Genomic DNA, 17743 nt, shown 5'->3' with positions numbered 1-17743 from the left:
TATTTGGCCCATTTAATACTCGGTGAAACCTGCCAAAGTAACGAGCAACAAAACTGCACTTTAAACCTTTGCTTTTCTAAGAAGTATTCTCCTTAAGCTGAAATAAAGTCGGAGCAAATTTGAATACAACATTAAACGTTCAAATGAGATAAATCTAATTCACTTCCGATATTACAGTGAACTTTGTCAGGCTGCAGCAAAATTAAAATGAAACGAACAAACAGCGTTTCTTGTGGTTTAATCCAATTCAGGTTCAGCCATATCAGAAAGGCCATTGAGCCACAACATCGTCTTTATCTCCCTCTCCATGGCTGCTTCTTCACGTGAGAGAGAAAGTGACTGAAGAAATTATGAGTCAAATGAAGGTGCGAATATGATGTAAAAGTCTTGTTCTCTGATTGATTCTGACACAGTTCAGACTCAGAATGTATCAATGATAGCTTTTCATTCTGACCAGCATGGCTATTTAGTGGAATTTGCTGTCATTATAATTCTGGTGAAAGCAGAAACACATTGGCGTGAATTCGATTCCACTCTGGAAATTTCTCATCCATGACTTTCACTGCATGTAACCGGATGAGGTCACATGGCACCGCTTTACAAAATGGGCTGAGGAGACCGAGCGATTATGGTGGTGGGTTATTATACTGTTGTTCTCCACATTCACGGATTCGAGTCACTCTCTGTTTGCTAACTTCACAAACCGATCCAGCAGTTTTCCTTTGCACGTCAGATTGGGTCGAGAATCTTGGTTTTGCCCTTCACTGCACGGGAGATTGACGAGCAATCTACACCACATTAAAGTCGAAATGAAGAACGAGAGCAATCATTCTATTCAATTGTGCATCAAATTGTTGTAATAAGAATGAAAGTATTTTTCTTTCTGCCCCACATTCCATATTGTCTTTCTGTGAAGTTACAACGAAAGAAAGAGAAACAGATAACAAGAGATCAGGAGCACAACTTTATCCAGTGGGGTTGTTCATGAGTATTTTAACCTAACACTTCACAAAATGATTTGATCAGTATTTCAAACAGTCACTCGGAATCGGAACCGCAGAAAGCTTCTCCAATGAAATGAACCTTTCATTCTTCCACAAATTTCTGCTGTGTGTGAACCATACAACGATCCATCATCCAGCGTGATCACTGACTTCCCAACTGTATAAGGTCTACCAACTTTCTTCAGCAATCCCAGCTTCTGGACACAGCCACCTGTGCTGTGCCCAGTGTCATTTGTTCCACCCAGGCCACAGCACATTTCTTCTTCCTGAGTTTATGAGCCTTGTTCCTGATCTGTCTGATCTGTTTAATAAATGTTTCCTATCACTTCAGCTCATCCGATCACAATTCTGAGTTTATGAATAAAATAAGGCATGAGACCAAATGTTAAACAAGGTGGAAGCATGCCACTCAGCCCATCGAGTCTGCTCCAACATTCAATGAACTCATGGTTGATCTGATAATCTTCAACACGATTCTGCTCACTTCCCTCGACAAAGAGTGACCACAAGATTCAGTCCATGACATTTGATAGAAAAAGGAATTTGCATAATCTCATGACTATTAAATGTTAATACATAATTAACTCCTCAGGTACTGAAGCAGTCCAAGTTCAAGTACAACAAGATCTGGACAATATCCAGGCTTGGGCTTACAGGAGGCAAGTAGCATACATGCCACACAAATGCAGGCTATGACCATCACGTGTCAGAAATAACATAACCACCATCCCTTGGCATTCGATGGTGTTACCATGACTGAGCACCCAATATAAAAATTATCCTGTGGATAATCATTGATTAGGAACTGAATTGGTCTCACAATATAAACACAGTGGCTACAAGAGTAATTCAACTCCTGGCTCCTGAAATCCTGTCCAAACGCTACCAGGCACAAGTCAGGAGTGTGATGGAATACTCCCCACTTGCCTGGATGAGTGTAGCCCTAACAACACTCAAGAAACTTGATACCATCCGGAATAAAGCAGCCTGCTTGATTGGCACTGTTGCTACTGAGCATCAGTGGTGGTGAGGGTGGATGCTTGTGATGTCCTAGCTGCAATCTCTGCCTCTTCTTATTAACAAAGATAAAATAATCTTACATCGCTCAACTTTTTCATCAAAACCCAGTACAGCATTCACCCCAGCCCTCTGTTATACCAACCAGCAGCATTTCCACCACCAATAGCAGCTCCTCTTGAATTATTTTTTCAGTAACTTTTAATTAACTGGTTACTACAATTACAACCAAAGATGTATTGCTAGAAAATCGCAGCAGGTCAGGCAGCATCAAAGGAGTAGGAGAATCGACATTTCGGGCATCAGCCCTTCTTCACGAAGGTACTGAAGAAGCAGTGAACCAAATTTTGAAATGATCTTTCTGAACATAATATAGATCGGGTTAAAACTGAAGTAGGTGTCTTACACAACTTGCTGCAAGGACACAGACAGTAGAATCTGAGGTGATCATGAGTATGTGGAGGTGAATGTGGGAGACAAGCTGGGACTGTATTGGATTAGTCATAGTGAGAGGGAACAAATGGTGGATGCAGGGTTTCAGCAGCTGATGGACTGACACTGAGGTGAGCTATTGGAAATTGAGCAAGTGACCACCATCTAATAGGACAGAGAAACTGATCCATCAGCCTGAAACTGACTGACCACGTGGCTGTCAGTGACTCCACCACAAGTGAATGGAAACATTGCTCAGAGCCTGTTACTGTAACATTCAGCACAACCAGAAAATGGAAAGTGAATAATGAGCTGAAAACAAGGCCACTGCTCTGTTAGAGTCGAAACATTTCAATGTTCAGTTATTGAACATTATTGACTCTCAGAATATTCTAACCTGCAGAATCACAGTAAAAGGGGGAAATAAACAACATTTTTGGCAAAGACATAATGAACCAACTGCTTGTATAAAAACAGCTCAGAACAAAGGGACAGAATCATCCACAAACTGACAAACACAGATACCATCAGTTAATAGATAGACAATGAAATTCTTCAGAAAATCACTTCCCAGCTTATGGTGTGTGGGAGAAACCATTCTCATTGAGAACTGCCTCTTATTTCCTTTGAAAAGAATCTCTGTTTCCCCTCAGAAAAGCAGGTGTGTCGCACACTTAGAGACTGACACACAAAGGAACCCCGATCTGAGACTTGCAGGTTAATAAAGCTATCAGGGACAGTGCATTGCACACAACAAGAGCTTAGACCACAACAGATTCTAGTGAAACCAAAAGTGCAATGAAAAAGGTGAATTAGTCTTTATAATCATGCAGCCTCTCTCAATCAAATAATCCCAGTCAACTTCTAAATATTTTAAAACTATTAATATCAATGTATGCATATTTATTTCCTTTCCTAATTTCCTCCAAAAATATATCTGTCTACTCTCTTCAAAATATATTTTAAATGGTCAATTCCTAATCACAATTCATTTCGAATTATTCTTAGAGCAAAACAACTTGTGAAGTAAAATTGTTTTCACTTCAATAATGACACTGGAAACTTTGTTATGTAGTTCAACGATATTTCCAAATATTGTTTTGGTTCATTATTGCAGTGAAGCTAAAATTAAAGTCTATTTATTTTCTCTGATATCCTTCCATTACTTTATTCCCTAATAAGAATGCCCATGGTGTAACGGGTGACAAACATTAAAATAAAATTGAATTTTCAATGCAAGAACTGGAACAAATAATCACATATTATTCAGTTCATTCATTGTCATTGATTATCAGGGTTATTCTCTCGGTATAATCACATTAAATTCACTTAAATAATCACACTACAATTCTCACTTCTATAGATATGTCGAATGAATGTCAATTTATTCTTATTTCAAGTAAAACCAAATTCACATTTTGTTCTGTTTTCTTCCAGGAATGACAGGATATCCTACAGGTAGCTCTCAGATGTGAGGCCTTAAAGCCAAATGACCAGGTGGTAGTTACAGTGGGGGAGGTACCTTGTCCCCTGCTCTCCTCAGAAGGCAGTGAGGATGGTGACACTGACTGGAACGGGTAAGATGGTGAAGCGCCCACATATGGACAGAGGGACGGCAATGGGTGGTATGAACCACCGTCCTGTATGGCCCAGAAGGCCGTGTCTATGGCACCACTGGGCATCAAAGCTCAAACTCGGACAGACAGTAGGGGGGCAAGAAAGGGAACTGACAGAAATCAAACTGAACCGTTTACCCGGCTGAACGACAGATGTTGGTGAATGAACACCCAGCCTGATAGAGAAATGGTAATAATCGACCTTATTGGGAGAATACAAATGAATTAGTTGAGGTACAGTCTCACCGATGATAGTGTCAGGCCAAAATCTTTCAGGACAAGATGCCCCGACGTGTACAGCAGAACCTGTCCCTGCAATGAGAGGGTGGGCGTGAGAGCCGGTCCCCCCCCCCCCACCCCCCAGTGCACAGCTGATCAGTGGCTGCAGGCATTAACAGATATTACAGGGACACAGTGGGGAGGGGACAGGCTGAATGGGCTAAAATAACCTTGGTGATTTAGGGACCCAAGTGTAAAAGCGAGGATCATACAGAGAGGAAGCCTGAGGTGTGTAAGGACCACAGGGGATTACCAAACCCCAACCTGTGATGATAAAATATGTTTGATGTATTTAAAAGATGACATGGGACCCTGCTTAACTGTAATTATAAACATCGGACTCCCAGTGGGAGATAATTCTAACCACATTCTGAATTGGGCCATGTGAGCTGAGACAAACTTAGAAACACAGGGGAATAGCTGCAGTACAGGGAGGGTAATCAGACCCACAATGTTACAAGTGAAGCATGAAAGGGCACATAGCCAAGAAACGTAGGCAGAGAGAGGGAAATAGATGTTCACATTGTGTGTGTACCTGTGTTCACGAAGGCACATGAATATTCATTAATGCTGTGTTTGGGAACTAGCAGAACATAATATTAATACAGGAGCATCTATATCAGTTACCGATACGGGTTTGCCCCTCACCCCTCAATTACTAAAATGAGAGCAGTTGGAGAGGGAATCAAGGAAGCTGGATGAAATAAACCTGTCCCAATGCAGATCATGGATATGGCAAAATATATTCAGATATGGGAGAGTGAAACTCAGGAAGTGAGTATTCCGGGAGTTGCCAGTTTAGAACAGTTCAGAGCAACTATAGATGTAGAGACACAAACTGTAACATGGGACCAACCTGGCAAGGCCCGGAACAGGAAGCAAAGGAGAGGCGACATTTCCAGGGTAGTTACCTTGCAGGGAGATTGGAACAGTCAGAGAATCTGGGGAGTTATAGCTAGGACCCAAACAGCAGGGTGGGTAACTCAAACAGGAAAGTGGGTTATTATCTGTAGATCCTGTAATGATCGAGGGCCCTCTCACTCCCCACACAAACCGCATCCCATTAAAGCTGGGGCTGAGGAGGCAATAATTGTGACAGTAACAGAGTGAGAGAAGCAGGGAACAGTCAGACCGACAGTATCCCAGACTAACTCACAGAAACTGGACGGCACATCCCACCTCACTATTGATTATACCTCCCTTAGTAAATCCTCCACTATAGACTATCCTACAGTAGTGAACCACATCACTGTATTTAATGGATTAAAATCGCAACAGGATACAGTCTCAGTCCTTGATATTGTGAATGAGTTCCTGTGGACCTGGAACAGCAGAATAAGCTAGTATTTACTGTCTGAGGAAAGCAGTAGACCTGGATCCAGTTACCTCAGGGATCCCATAATATTCCAGCATATCCCACCGATATATGACTGATGGAGTTCGTCAATTTAATCTTACCAACACCTCATTACCTCAGTTGGAGAGAAAGAACATATCCGTATCTTCCACAGAGTATTGGGTCAGGTCAGGCAGGCCAGGCTTAAAATTAACCCACAGAGAGTGGGAAGGTAGGGAGAGATGTTCTTGGGACATCACAGCAGGGAAATCAAGTCAGGAAGGGAGGGGGACAATCCAAGTGGAACAAAAGACCATGATTTCAAAACTATCAACCCGCACACCGTGAAGGGAATAAGGCAAACTTTAGGATTGTTTAATTACTGGAGGACTATTGTGGAGAATTACCCAGAAATGGCAGAACCATAACGAGCCCTGACAGAAGCACGAACATTAGCTAGGGGTCAGGGAGTCAGCATATATACAGACAGACAGCATGCCTTTGGTATAGTTCATGACCAAGTGATGGCCTGGGCTCGGTGAGGGTACATCACCCTGTCTGGGTGCACATAGAGCGTGAAGGACAGGTCAGAGAATTTTTTGGAAGCAGTTAACTTTCCCAGTGAAGCAGCAATAATGAAGTTTATCCCTCACAGGAAAGTAGAAAACTCACACCAACAGGGCAGTGAGTATGTGGGTAAGGCAGGTGAATAGACAATAGGTGCAGGAGTTAGCCCTTCTGCCCTTCCAGCCAGCACCAGCATTCACAATCATCATGGCTGATCATCCTCAATCAGTATCCTGTTCCTGCCTTATCCCCATAACCCTTCATTCCACTATCCTTCATAGCTCTATCCAACTCTTTCTTGAAAGTATCCAGAGGCTTGGCCTCCTCAGCCTTCTGGGGCAGAACATTCCACATACCCACCACTCTCTATGAAAAATAGTTTCTCCGCAAGTCTGCTCTAAGTGGCCTAGCCCTTATTTTTAAATTGCGTCCTTTGGTTCAGGGCTCACCCATCAGCGGAAACATGCTTCCTGCCTCAGAGTGTCCAATCCTTTAATAAACTTACAGTGAAGTACTGACTGGAACAGTGCAGACATTTGAGGAGATGGCACTGGGCACAGCTACAGAAGTGAGAGAGGAAGGTTTAAAGATATTCCCAGAAACAGTCCCACAACAGGAGAAACAGGAATGGGAAAAGGGTGGGGCAGTAATAGGACAAGTCAGAGTCTGGATGATCCAGCAGTGCCACTACACTGTAAAAGAGAAACATTCTTAAAAACATATCATGGGCTGGCCCATATTGGGGTGGATAAAATGCAATATCAGATGATCCACTACAATCCTTGCCTGGAACAGGGAGAAATACAGCAAGGTTTTGTCGAAGGTGTGTAGTCTGTTCACAGTGTGAGCCAGGGAAAGCAATCAGGATAAAATGAAGGCAACAGCAGGGACCCAGGGGCACATGGGAACAATTACAGATGGATTTTACACACACACCCATCCCAATCCCAGGGAAGGAAGTCCTACTAGGTTTTAATAAATAGGTTTACTCAGTGGTTGGTAAACTTCCCCTGCAGATTCTGACCAAGGGACAAATGTTACAGGGAACATAGCTAAAGAGCTATGTGCCCTGTTTGGTACTGAACAGAAATCCCATCCCCCATACCACCACCCGCCCTCCCCAGAGCTCTGGGACAGTAGAAGGAATGACGCAGACACTGAAAGCAACTCTGACTAAGGCTCTCTCAGAGACAGGACAGCGATGGGTTAGAGTATTCCCCACCAGCCTAATGAAACTGAAGAAAACTCCAGCAAAGGGGACGGTGCTCTCCCCCTTTGAATTAGTGACTGGACGGACGATGCAGATGCCACAGGGTATGGTCGTGGGAGGGCCGGAGATGTGTGGTAGTGGGAGGGCTGGAGATGTGCAATGACAAGTATGTGTTAAACCATTTGTGAAAGAACTGGCAAAGCAGCTGCATGAGCTGAGAGAATCAGAGACTGGGAAAGGCAACACGGATATATCCGAGCTGAAATTCCAAACCCTGGAGTTCAGGTCAGGGGGAAAATATTACTTGAACGGATGAAGTAAACACATCAAAATGCTGGACCTATCTGGGGGAGCCAGAGAGGGACCTCTCCCATCATGTATTAGTAAGGAGCTCTGAATAAACGTTGGTCATGCTGCTCAACACAGAACTCAAGGCTCCTCTTTGATATTTCTCCCAGCAACAGTTGTGCAGGGGCATGTTGCTGGCTGGAGGTCTATGGCCAGTACTGTTCCACAAGAACTGGGACATCAGTTGTTTGTAATGTATATAAATGAAACGTTTGAAAATGTAAACGATTTAATGAGCAAGTTTGGAGATGGCACAAACTGTTGAAGTTGTGAATCGTGAAGAATGATGTCAAAGGATACAGTAAGAAAGAGATGAGTCAGAAAGTTTTGTGGAGAAATTGCAGATATATTTTAATTCAGAAAAGTGTGAGGTGATGTGTTTTGGAAGACACACAGCAAGAGGAATGTATACAATAAACGGAAGGGCCCTGAGCAGCCCTGATATACAGAGGGATCTTCAGTTGCAAACTGAAACATCCCTGAAAGTGGCGAAGGAGGTGAATGGTAGCTTGCCTTCTTTTGTCAGAGGAGTGAATATAAAACTATAATCAGGCCACCTTTGGGGTATTGTGTGCCGTTTTGATCACCACATTATAGGTAGAATGTGAAGGCTTTTGGAAAGGTGGAAACAGGTTTACCAGGATGTTGCCTGGATTGGGAGAGGTTAGAAAATCTTGGATTGTTGTCTTTGGAAAGTCAATGGCTGTGGGGTGACCCAACTGGAACAGAGTTTGTAAACCATGGTTTACTATAGAAATTGTAACTCTTGTTAAGAAGAAGAAAGAGGCGTACGTGTTGATGAGGCAAAATGGTACAGATGAAGCAATAGAGAGTTACAGATCAGCTAGGAAGGATTTAAAGAGAGAGTTAAAAAAAGCAAAGGGAAGACACGAGCAGTCTTTAGCAAACAGAATTAAGTATAACCCTGAAATTTTCTATGTGTATGTGAAGAATAAAAGGATGATTAAGGTAGGAAAAGGGCTAATCAAAGACAGAAGTGGGAAGTTGAGTGTGGACCCTGCAGAGATTGGAGGAGTGCTAAATGAACATTTCTCATCGGTGTTTACACAGGAAAAGGAGAATATTGCAGAGGACAAAAAGGGGTACGAGATATTAGACTAGAACGGATTGAGGTTAGTTATGCACAGGTTTAATCAATTCTAGAAGGAGTGAATGTAGACAAGTCCCCAGGCCGGATGGGGTTTATCCGTGGATTCTCTGGGAAACCAGGGAGGAGATAGCAGAGCCTTTGTCTTTGATATTTGAGTCATTATTTTCTATGGGTTTAGAACCCGAGCGCTGGAGGATTGCAAATGCTGTGCCTTTGTTCAAGAAGGACAGCAGAGATGACCCTGGTAATTATAGACCAGTGAGCCTTACTTCCAATGTAGGAAAGCTTTTGGAAAGGACTATAAGAGATAACAGTTATAATCATCTAACAAGCAACAATTTGATTTCAGATAGGCAACATGGTTTTGTCAAGGGCAGGCCGTGTCTCACAAACCTCATTGAGTTTTTTGAGAAGGTGACCAAGCATTTAGATGAGACTAGGGCAGTTGACGTGGTATACATGGACTTCAGTAAAACCTTTGATAAGGTTCCACATGGTAGGTTGATGGAGAAAATGCAGAGGCGTGGAGTTGAGGGTAATTTAGCAGTTTGGATTAGAAATGCTCAACAAGTCTGGAAGCATCTGGAAAGAGAAATCAGAGTTCACGTTTCTGAGGAAGGACCCGAAACACTAACGGATTTTTATTTTCTCAGATGCTGCAAGACCTGCTGAGCATTTCCAACAACACGTGAAAGTTTAAAGAGAGTTATGTGAGACAAGTTTCTTATGCAAAAGGTGGTAGATGACAAGAATGTACTCTCCTGGGAGATGGTAAAAGAAGAAACAATCACAATGCTTAAGAGGCATTTGGGCAGACGCATAAGCTGGCAGGGGTTGGCAGGTGTATGGATCATGTCCAGACCGGTGGAATTAGTTTGGAATGGCATCATGGTCTGCACAGACATGTTGGGCCGATTATTCCGGTGCTGCACTGTTCTGTTTTCCAGAGGGTAGAATGTGTGGAGCGAAAGATAATATTTTAAGTGGAATATGTCTCTTCTTTAGAACACACAGTAAGTTGATGCATTTTGAGAGAAGCAATGTAGAAAGGGAATATATATTTGAGTGGCACAGACACAGACAGCAGGACAGCTGGAATGGGGGACAATGTGAACAAATCATTAAAGGAGAGAAAACATAAAGTGTTTTGAGTAAAACAAATGGAATGCTGGGCTTCGTTAATGGGGGAATGATAACAAAATTACAGAAAAGATGCTGACCCTTGACAAAGCTCTAGTTCGGTCACAGTGAATCATTGCATTCAATTCTGGTCAACAGATTCCTGGTCAGAACGAGGAAGTTAAAATATCATAGAGGGAGCAGTTCCATACCTTTTGCTTCTCTTTCAGGACACCGTGGAGTCTCAAGGGTTAAACATTCCCTTGCCAAAGGCCTTATTTCATCAACTGAAGGCCTGTTATCTTAGAATCAAGACAGAACACCTCAGAAGGGGGGAGGCTGACAGTATCACAAAATAGAACCTCTTGCAGCCACACATGTGGATTGCCCCGTAACCCCAGACAGAGGAATCTGCCCTTTCCAGACAAGACTGAGTGCCCTGGGCAAAACCCTTTTAAACTGCCTCCGCTCCCATTGTCTTACCTCCCCTCCATATGAGCATAGGTAAGTGAATCCCCCATTTCCTGAAAGAAGAACCCTTCAGCTTTAATCTCTTCCCATTAACACATAATCATGAACAATATGATAATCAGTTTCTGTAATCCATCACACATTATCACAGGACATCGCTATTCATCAAGCTTTGTCAGGTCATAATTACCTGCTTTAAACTATGTAATGACAATCGCCCATGTGACTGATATACCTTTGTCTAATTCCTATTAAATATACTGTCTATGTGGGGAAGGCAGAGATTCGTGAAGTAGACACTCGGCTACTTTAGAGACACTTTGAAACTCTCACTGGCTGTCCAATAATAAAGCTACTGCTGTTGTGCAGCAAACTTGCATCGTCTGGATTTGTGGAACAAAATAGGCATCAACAATGAAGGATATGAGTGACCTTCAGAGTACAGACTTACTGGAGTGGTTCACTGATGAAGAAAATGCAGTCACTGGATTGATTTGAAGAAATTGCGATTTTCTTTGAAGTGAAGAAGTTGGATATATTTTTGATAAAGCTGTATAAGATTATAACACACCTAGATACAGCAGACAAAAATATCTGCATTCGATAGGTGATGGCACAAGAGTTAAGGTCAGATGTAAGGTTTTGAGACAGCGGGAGATGAGCAAGTGTTTCTGCTGTCTGTATTGGTTGGATATATGCAGAACATATTGCCTATTATGGTGGTGCAAGCAGAGAAGATCAATGATTGATAAAAACAATTAGATCAGTTCTGAGGGAAATAAACTTGCAGAGTTTGGGGTACGTATGGGAATGAGAATATGGGATTCTGCGACAGAGAGCCAGCTTGGATTTGATGGGCCTCTTTCTGTGCTATAATTCATCTTATGTGGACTTGCCTAACTTGCTCTGGTCACCGATTAAGTTGTCATTGAGGTAAATCTGCTCAGTTTTCCTACTCAGACCAATACAGGCTGTCCCTCCAAAACAGGGGATAATGTTTACTGCTTTATACTGAGTTCTTGATGGGTGGGGGGGGAGAGGGGGGTAGGTGGGGACGGGCTATCGGTGTGTGTAACAGTCTGTCAGCATTTATCTCAAATGGCAAAACACCAGTGCAGCCACACTAGGGATCAACTCTGGAAATGTGGGGAATGCCAGAAGGGAAGTCTTTACCCATCCCACCTGGAAACTGGCCAAACCAGTCAGACTGGGGAGCTGTTCACCTGCTCTGTGTGTGTGTTGGAGTCAAATCAATCCTTTAGGCTGCCTGTTTACCGAGAGAAGAGAAATCTGTACACAGTCTTGGGATTTAATGCCATAGAAACTAGTGCAACTGAAATATACTAATTTGTCACTCATGACTCTGTTAACACTCTTGTTTCTGAGTGAGGAGGTTGTGAGTTCAAATAACTCACCAGAGTTAAACTCCGAAGCTGATATTACAATGCATTATTGAGGAAGTACTACAAAATCAGAGGTACTATCTTTCAGTTAAACCAAGGCCCAAATACCCTCTTGCAATAATGAAAAAAATCTTATGATACTACATCATAGAAAAGCAGAATTATGCTTGACTTCCTTGCCAGTGTGGATCACACAATCAGTGTAACAAAGCAGATTATCTGACCATGCTAATATTGCTTTGTTAGATCTTGCTGTGTACAAACTGACTTCCACTTTTACTACATTATGACTGCAACTACATTTGTAACCGCTTAAAAGGTTAAATACTTTCTGGTGCATTGTGCTGGCTGGTGTTCGTGGGCATTGATATACCAATGCAAGTCTTTCTTTCTTACCAAAACTTATGCTTCCTCAAAACTGGATATTATAGAACCATTGTTAGAGGACCTATTGTCCCAACAAACAGTGTCATTGAGAAAAATATTAAAGGACTCTTGCTGTAAGATCCTGAGTTGTTCAGTGAATAGGAATGCTGATAAATCAGGATGTTTGAGTTAAGATATGTGAATGTATTGTAATTGGTAAATCTATACAGAAGACTGATAAAACAGATAAACAGAACAATATTTAGCTTATATCAAACACTGAATCAACCAAAACAATAAAATAATTGAAAATGATTCAAGATCTTTCCCAGAACATGAAATGAATGTCAGGGGAATATGTCACACTGTTGTTAAATCAAGGTATGGACTGAGGGAACTCAATTCTGTAGAGACTCAACACCACTTGCTCACTTTACACAGGATAATAGTTCTCCCAGACAGGAGAGTACAAAACATTTTCCATGATGTGATAGTATGAACTTCAGAACTTTAATAATTGTTTACAGGTTTAAAGAAGCAGTGATAACTCTGTCTGGAATAAACTGTTAAGGGACAAGGACAGACTGTTGCACAGGGATTTAAAGTGATTAAGCTGTGTCTGGGAGAAGAAGTCAAAACTACATGAACAAAATTGTTTTAACAACTCATTGATAACTGGTTGCCTTATGCCACAAGGACAAATGATTGCCCCAAAGAAGAATTTAAGGAGTTAATCACTGGAAAACTGTGTCTTCAAACATTCAATGCCCATGGTGATGTCAGCAAACACTTTTTCACAAAAATGGGGACTGGAAATCTGAAACTGTCTCCCCTCAAAAATCTAATAAACATGGAGATCAATTGATAATGTCAAAACTGAGATTGATAAGTTTATTGTTAGGCAAGGGGATTAAGAGCTACGGAGCTAAGGCAATGGACAGAATTAAGATACTGATCAGCCATGATCTAATTGAATAGTGTATTGAGTCCAAAAGATTCTTTCAATTCCCACACTCTTTAAATTCCTCTTGATTGCTCTATCCACTGTCATCTTCAACAACAATTGGTCAGTGGCATCATCTCCTAGCATCAGCTAAGCTTCTGATACCATATCCTCTCCATCACAAAAATCACCTTCTTGCCTCTTTGTAACATCACCCTCAGACTTAAAAGGTCGCAGACGCAACTACAAATTGCTCCATGGCCACACATCCTCTTTATCTCTGTCACCTCTTGCCCCATCTCCCTCCAAGACATCTGTACTCTTCCAATTTATGTCTTTTGCCTCATCCACGCCACATTTCTTTAACTTATCCATTCATAGCTGTGCCTTCAGCTATCCGGGATCATGCTCATGAATTCCCTCCTTAAATCTTTCTGCATCTTTCTCGCTTCCCAATTTACACCCTTCTTACATTCCACCTCTGTGACAGTGCATTTCATCATTCTCTCCCCGTCTCATCACATGTCCCTCAAATGAGGATGATGTAAACTCGGGGTCACAGGCTTCTGCATGTATCTTCTTATCACTGATCAGTTGATTCTCAACTTTGGGCACTTGGGGCAGGATGTCTCCCAGGATAGTGGGATCCAGAGAGTAGGATTTCCTTCTCTTTCTTGTCTTATCTGATCATTGAGGCAATGGGAGTCAAAGGTTGATGCACAAACTATTCTGAACATTTGATAGTGAGATCCTCCCAGTTATTAAGGTCATGATTCAAAGAGAGCCTCAGAGTGTCTTAGCACCATTCTCTGACCTCATCTGGAATGCTGGCCATTTGAGAGAACAAATGCCCGAATGGGGCAAACAGATTTTCATCCAAACAGCACCAGTGGCCATTCTATCAAAGTTGATTTTGAAGAATTTTGTCTGTAATGTTTGTGGTATTGGCTATATGTAGAACATTAACAATTGAGTCAGGATGATGCAGCAGTGATACTGACATTGAGATTTCTCCAGTGCCCTAGTGAGCCAATGTTACACACTCCAATACTCTGCAGTACTAAAGTACAATAAAATCAGCTGCTTTCTACACTGAAATTGTTGTTTGCTTACACACTTCGTTTTCTGTGTTTTTATTATTTCTTTGTTGACAGCATTATTAGGAAAGCCAACATTTAATGCCCATCTCCCAGTTATAGTGAGCCACTCATTATCCTATGCAATTCAAAGTACTGCAGTTAAACCCTCAATGCTGTCATTTTTAGAATCTGAACTGACAAAACTAATCCACTGTTGGACCTCCTTGTCAAAAGGCAGTCTCTTGTGTTGAAAAGTGTGGGTCTGGAAAAGCATAGCACGTGAGGCAGTAGAGTCGGCAGGAGAGGGACAGGAGAGTCGGCAGTTTGGGCATAAGCACTTCATCATGAATATGGAGACAGAAGGGGGCTGAGAGACAAATAAAACGGTGGGGTTGTGTTAAAGTACAGATTTGAAACGGCCCAGGGAAGCCCTTGTGGACTCAGACCTGTTAAGCCTCTCTCTTGGTTCGTCCCGGAGATCGTACTCTTTGGAAGTCTGGAATAAAATCCTCTTACAGACTGTTTAGTTTAATTTTATTCATCCCCTTTATTCACCAATAGCATCACTATTACAACATAACACTGATATCTACAAGCTACACTAACTAGGTTCTAATAACCTAGGAGAGTAGGATACCAGCTCTTCAAGGGCTCCAGCAGGCTACTCCAATGTATTGATATAAAGTAGCTTCCTTGATACAAAAGTTTACAAAATCCTTGCATGTTCTTAATTAGACAGATAACAGTGAAAGACAATCATTCGTAAGGAAAAAAAGTTAATTGACAAGTCTGTGGACGCTTGACCGATCACTCCTACAGGCCTTGAGCTATCCATCAGGTGGGAAAAAGAAATCCAGCCGAGTTAAGTGTCTGCTGTTGAGATAAGTTCCTACAAAGAAGTACCAGTTTAAATCAAGTGGGAGATGTCGTAAGGTAACTTTGCGCAGCTAGCACGTCTGATATCATTGTTTTACGAAATGGCTTCTAAGCACGGAGAGCAAACTTTTGACCATAAAATGGCTTCCTAACAGATTGTGTCAGAATCTTGTCAATGTTAGGTTGAGAATAATTTTAAGCTTTGAGCAGATTCCTGCTTTTTAGCTTAAGCACAGAATCATTCTGTACCTGAGGCTAAAATGTTACTGCAAGGTTGTATTTAAAATGATTCATTAGTCTCGAATTAAACATGCCTTCTCTTCAAGTTTGTGATTCAAATTCAAATACGACGTAAGATCTGTTAGAATTGACAGTGGGGCAGTCTGTAAAGTCTGTAGAATGGTCTGTAAGAACAGCAAGTAAGTTAAAGCTTCATCAATATTACCTTTTACAGAGATTGTATTTAATAACTGGTAATGACTATTCAATATCATCAAAGTCCCAAAATACAATTAAATTCAATCCATAGCAGATAAGCACTAAGAGTTTATTTTCTACTGGCTCCAACAGCCTCAGCACTAAAATGGTCTCTCTCTCTCTCTAGTGTTCTTTTGAACTCTCAAGTTTGGGTTTTGTAACAGCAAAGATTTTTTTTCTCTCTCTGTGCCTGCTCCACTTGCAAGGGGTAATAAGAATCTATTATAATTGGCAGCATCTGACCGTTAATTACAAAGTTTTTGATAGTACCGAGTTTTGTTTCAGGGTCAGAATCAAACACTGTCATTAGTTTCATTGATGCCATATGGTTGAAGGGTCTCAAGGCAGAAGATGAGGTGTTCTTCCTCCAGTTATCAGGTTGCTTGGATTTGGCCCATTTCACATTTTATCCAAACCTCAAGATGTTGACCTGGAGGACAACTGTGGACACTGTCTCATCTCTAGTGCTCTGTTCAAATGACGGTTCAACATGTGGAGAGCCAGTTGAATGTTCTGGGATAACAGAGTCAAGACACCCACCACCCCCACCCCCCCCCCCACCCCCCCAAACCAACTTCCCAGCTGTGATCACTGATGAGGAACGGGATTCCCCTTCCACAGACCATAGCCATTGAGGCTAATTGAAGTACCTCCATTACTACATCAGGAATTGCCCCTCCCCCAGGAGCTATAAGGACGTATAGGAAGAAACTAAATTGGCTAACTCAGGCAGACAGGGCAGTCCAGGTAATCCCCGGCAGGAGTGTCGTCTGGCGTTTACCTATGGTAGATGTCTCGGACCCAAGATTAGAAGGGTCCCAACTGATTTCAGGACAAAAGACAAACACGATGTGGGGCTCATACGAATCCTTAAGAATAACCCCGATGTCTGAGTATCGTCCGTGCAAAGCAAAAGAGCCGTTAAAAACCGAGGCTGTGCAAGGAATTACTCCAGTCTTTGAATCTCTCTTATCGGCTGGAGTGATAATCTCCCGTGAATAATCACTGGTGAGAAAACCCATTTTTTTCGTTCGAAAAGGCAAACATTCCAGGTGAATCGGGGGAATGGAGGTTGTTCATGATCTGCAGGTTATCAAGAACGCTGTTGTTCCACACACCCCAAATGTTCCCAACCCCTATATTATATTGGCTCAAATTCCACCGGATGTAAATGGTTCTCTATTGTGGATTTAGCAAATGCCTTGTTTTGTGTACTGTTCCACGCCGACAGTCAATTCTAGTTCACTTTTCCATTCAAAGGTAAATAGTATACTTTCATGTGACATTTTCAAGATTATTGTGAGTCCCCACCATAATTAACCAGGCAATGCACAGGAGTATGGAGATTCTTGTTTTAACCGGGGGGCGGGGGGGGGGGGCGGTGGGGGGAGGGTCAGCGCTTCTGCAGTATGTAAACGAATGCTTAATCGCAGCATCAACAGAGAAACAATGTGAGAAAGGTAGGCTTGCGATGCTCTACCATCTAGTCTCGCAAAACTACAACTGGTGGAACAACAGTTGAAGTTCTTAGGTCACTTAATATCTAAACAAGGAAAGGCCATTGGTCAAGACAGAGTTCAAGCAAACCAGCAAAATTCAAAGCCTCACATGAAGAAACAATTGTTATCCTTTTTGGTCATGCGATCCTACTTAGAATGTTTAACCAAAATTACGAAACTCTTTAGGCGCCCAAAAGTGACATAGTTCATGGTTCAGGTTTGCAGAGCTAGAGTCCGTTGCAGTGACCACAGAGGCCTAGTGTGCCTTTGCTGAATTGAAATGGCACTCCAAACTACACCGACACTGGGATTCCAAATCCAAACGAGCCTTTTGTATAAAAAGTGGATGAGAAGCGTGCCTGCATGACATTTGTGCTGATGCAGAATTATGTGTGGAGAAATTGAGGCCAGTAGCTTATTTTTCACCTCAACTTAGATCCCGTAACGGCAGAATTGCATAAATGCCTCTGTGTCGTGCCTGCATTTGAAAAGGCTGTTGTAGCTTCCAGGGACATAGTCGGCTTTGTTGAATTAAACTGGCTGGTCTGGTCCCATATGCAGTATCCTTACTGCTTTCTGAGCAAAACACA

The sequence above is a fragment of the Chiloscyllium punctatum genome, chromosome 29 (assembly GCF_047496795.1).
Source record: "Chiloscyllium punctatum isolate Juve2018m chromosome 29, sChiPun1.3, whole genome shotgun sequence".
In the NCBI taxonomy this organism is placed as follows: Eukaryota; Metazoa; Chordata; class Chondrichthyes; order Orectolobiformes; family Hemiscylliidae; genus Chiloscyllium; species Chiloscyllium punctatum.
The sequence above is the reverse complement of the archived record's forward strand: the minus strand, read 5'-3'. Positions refer to the sequence as shown.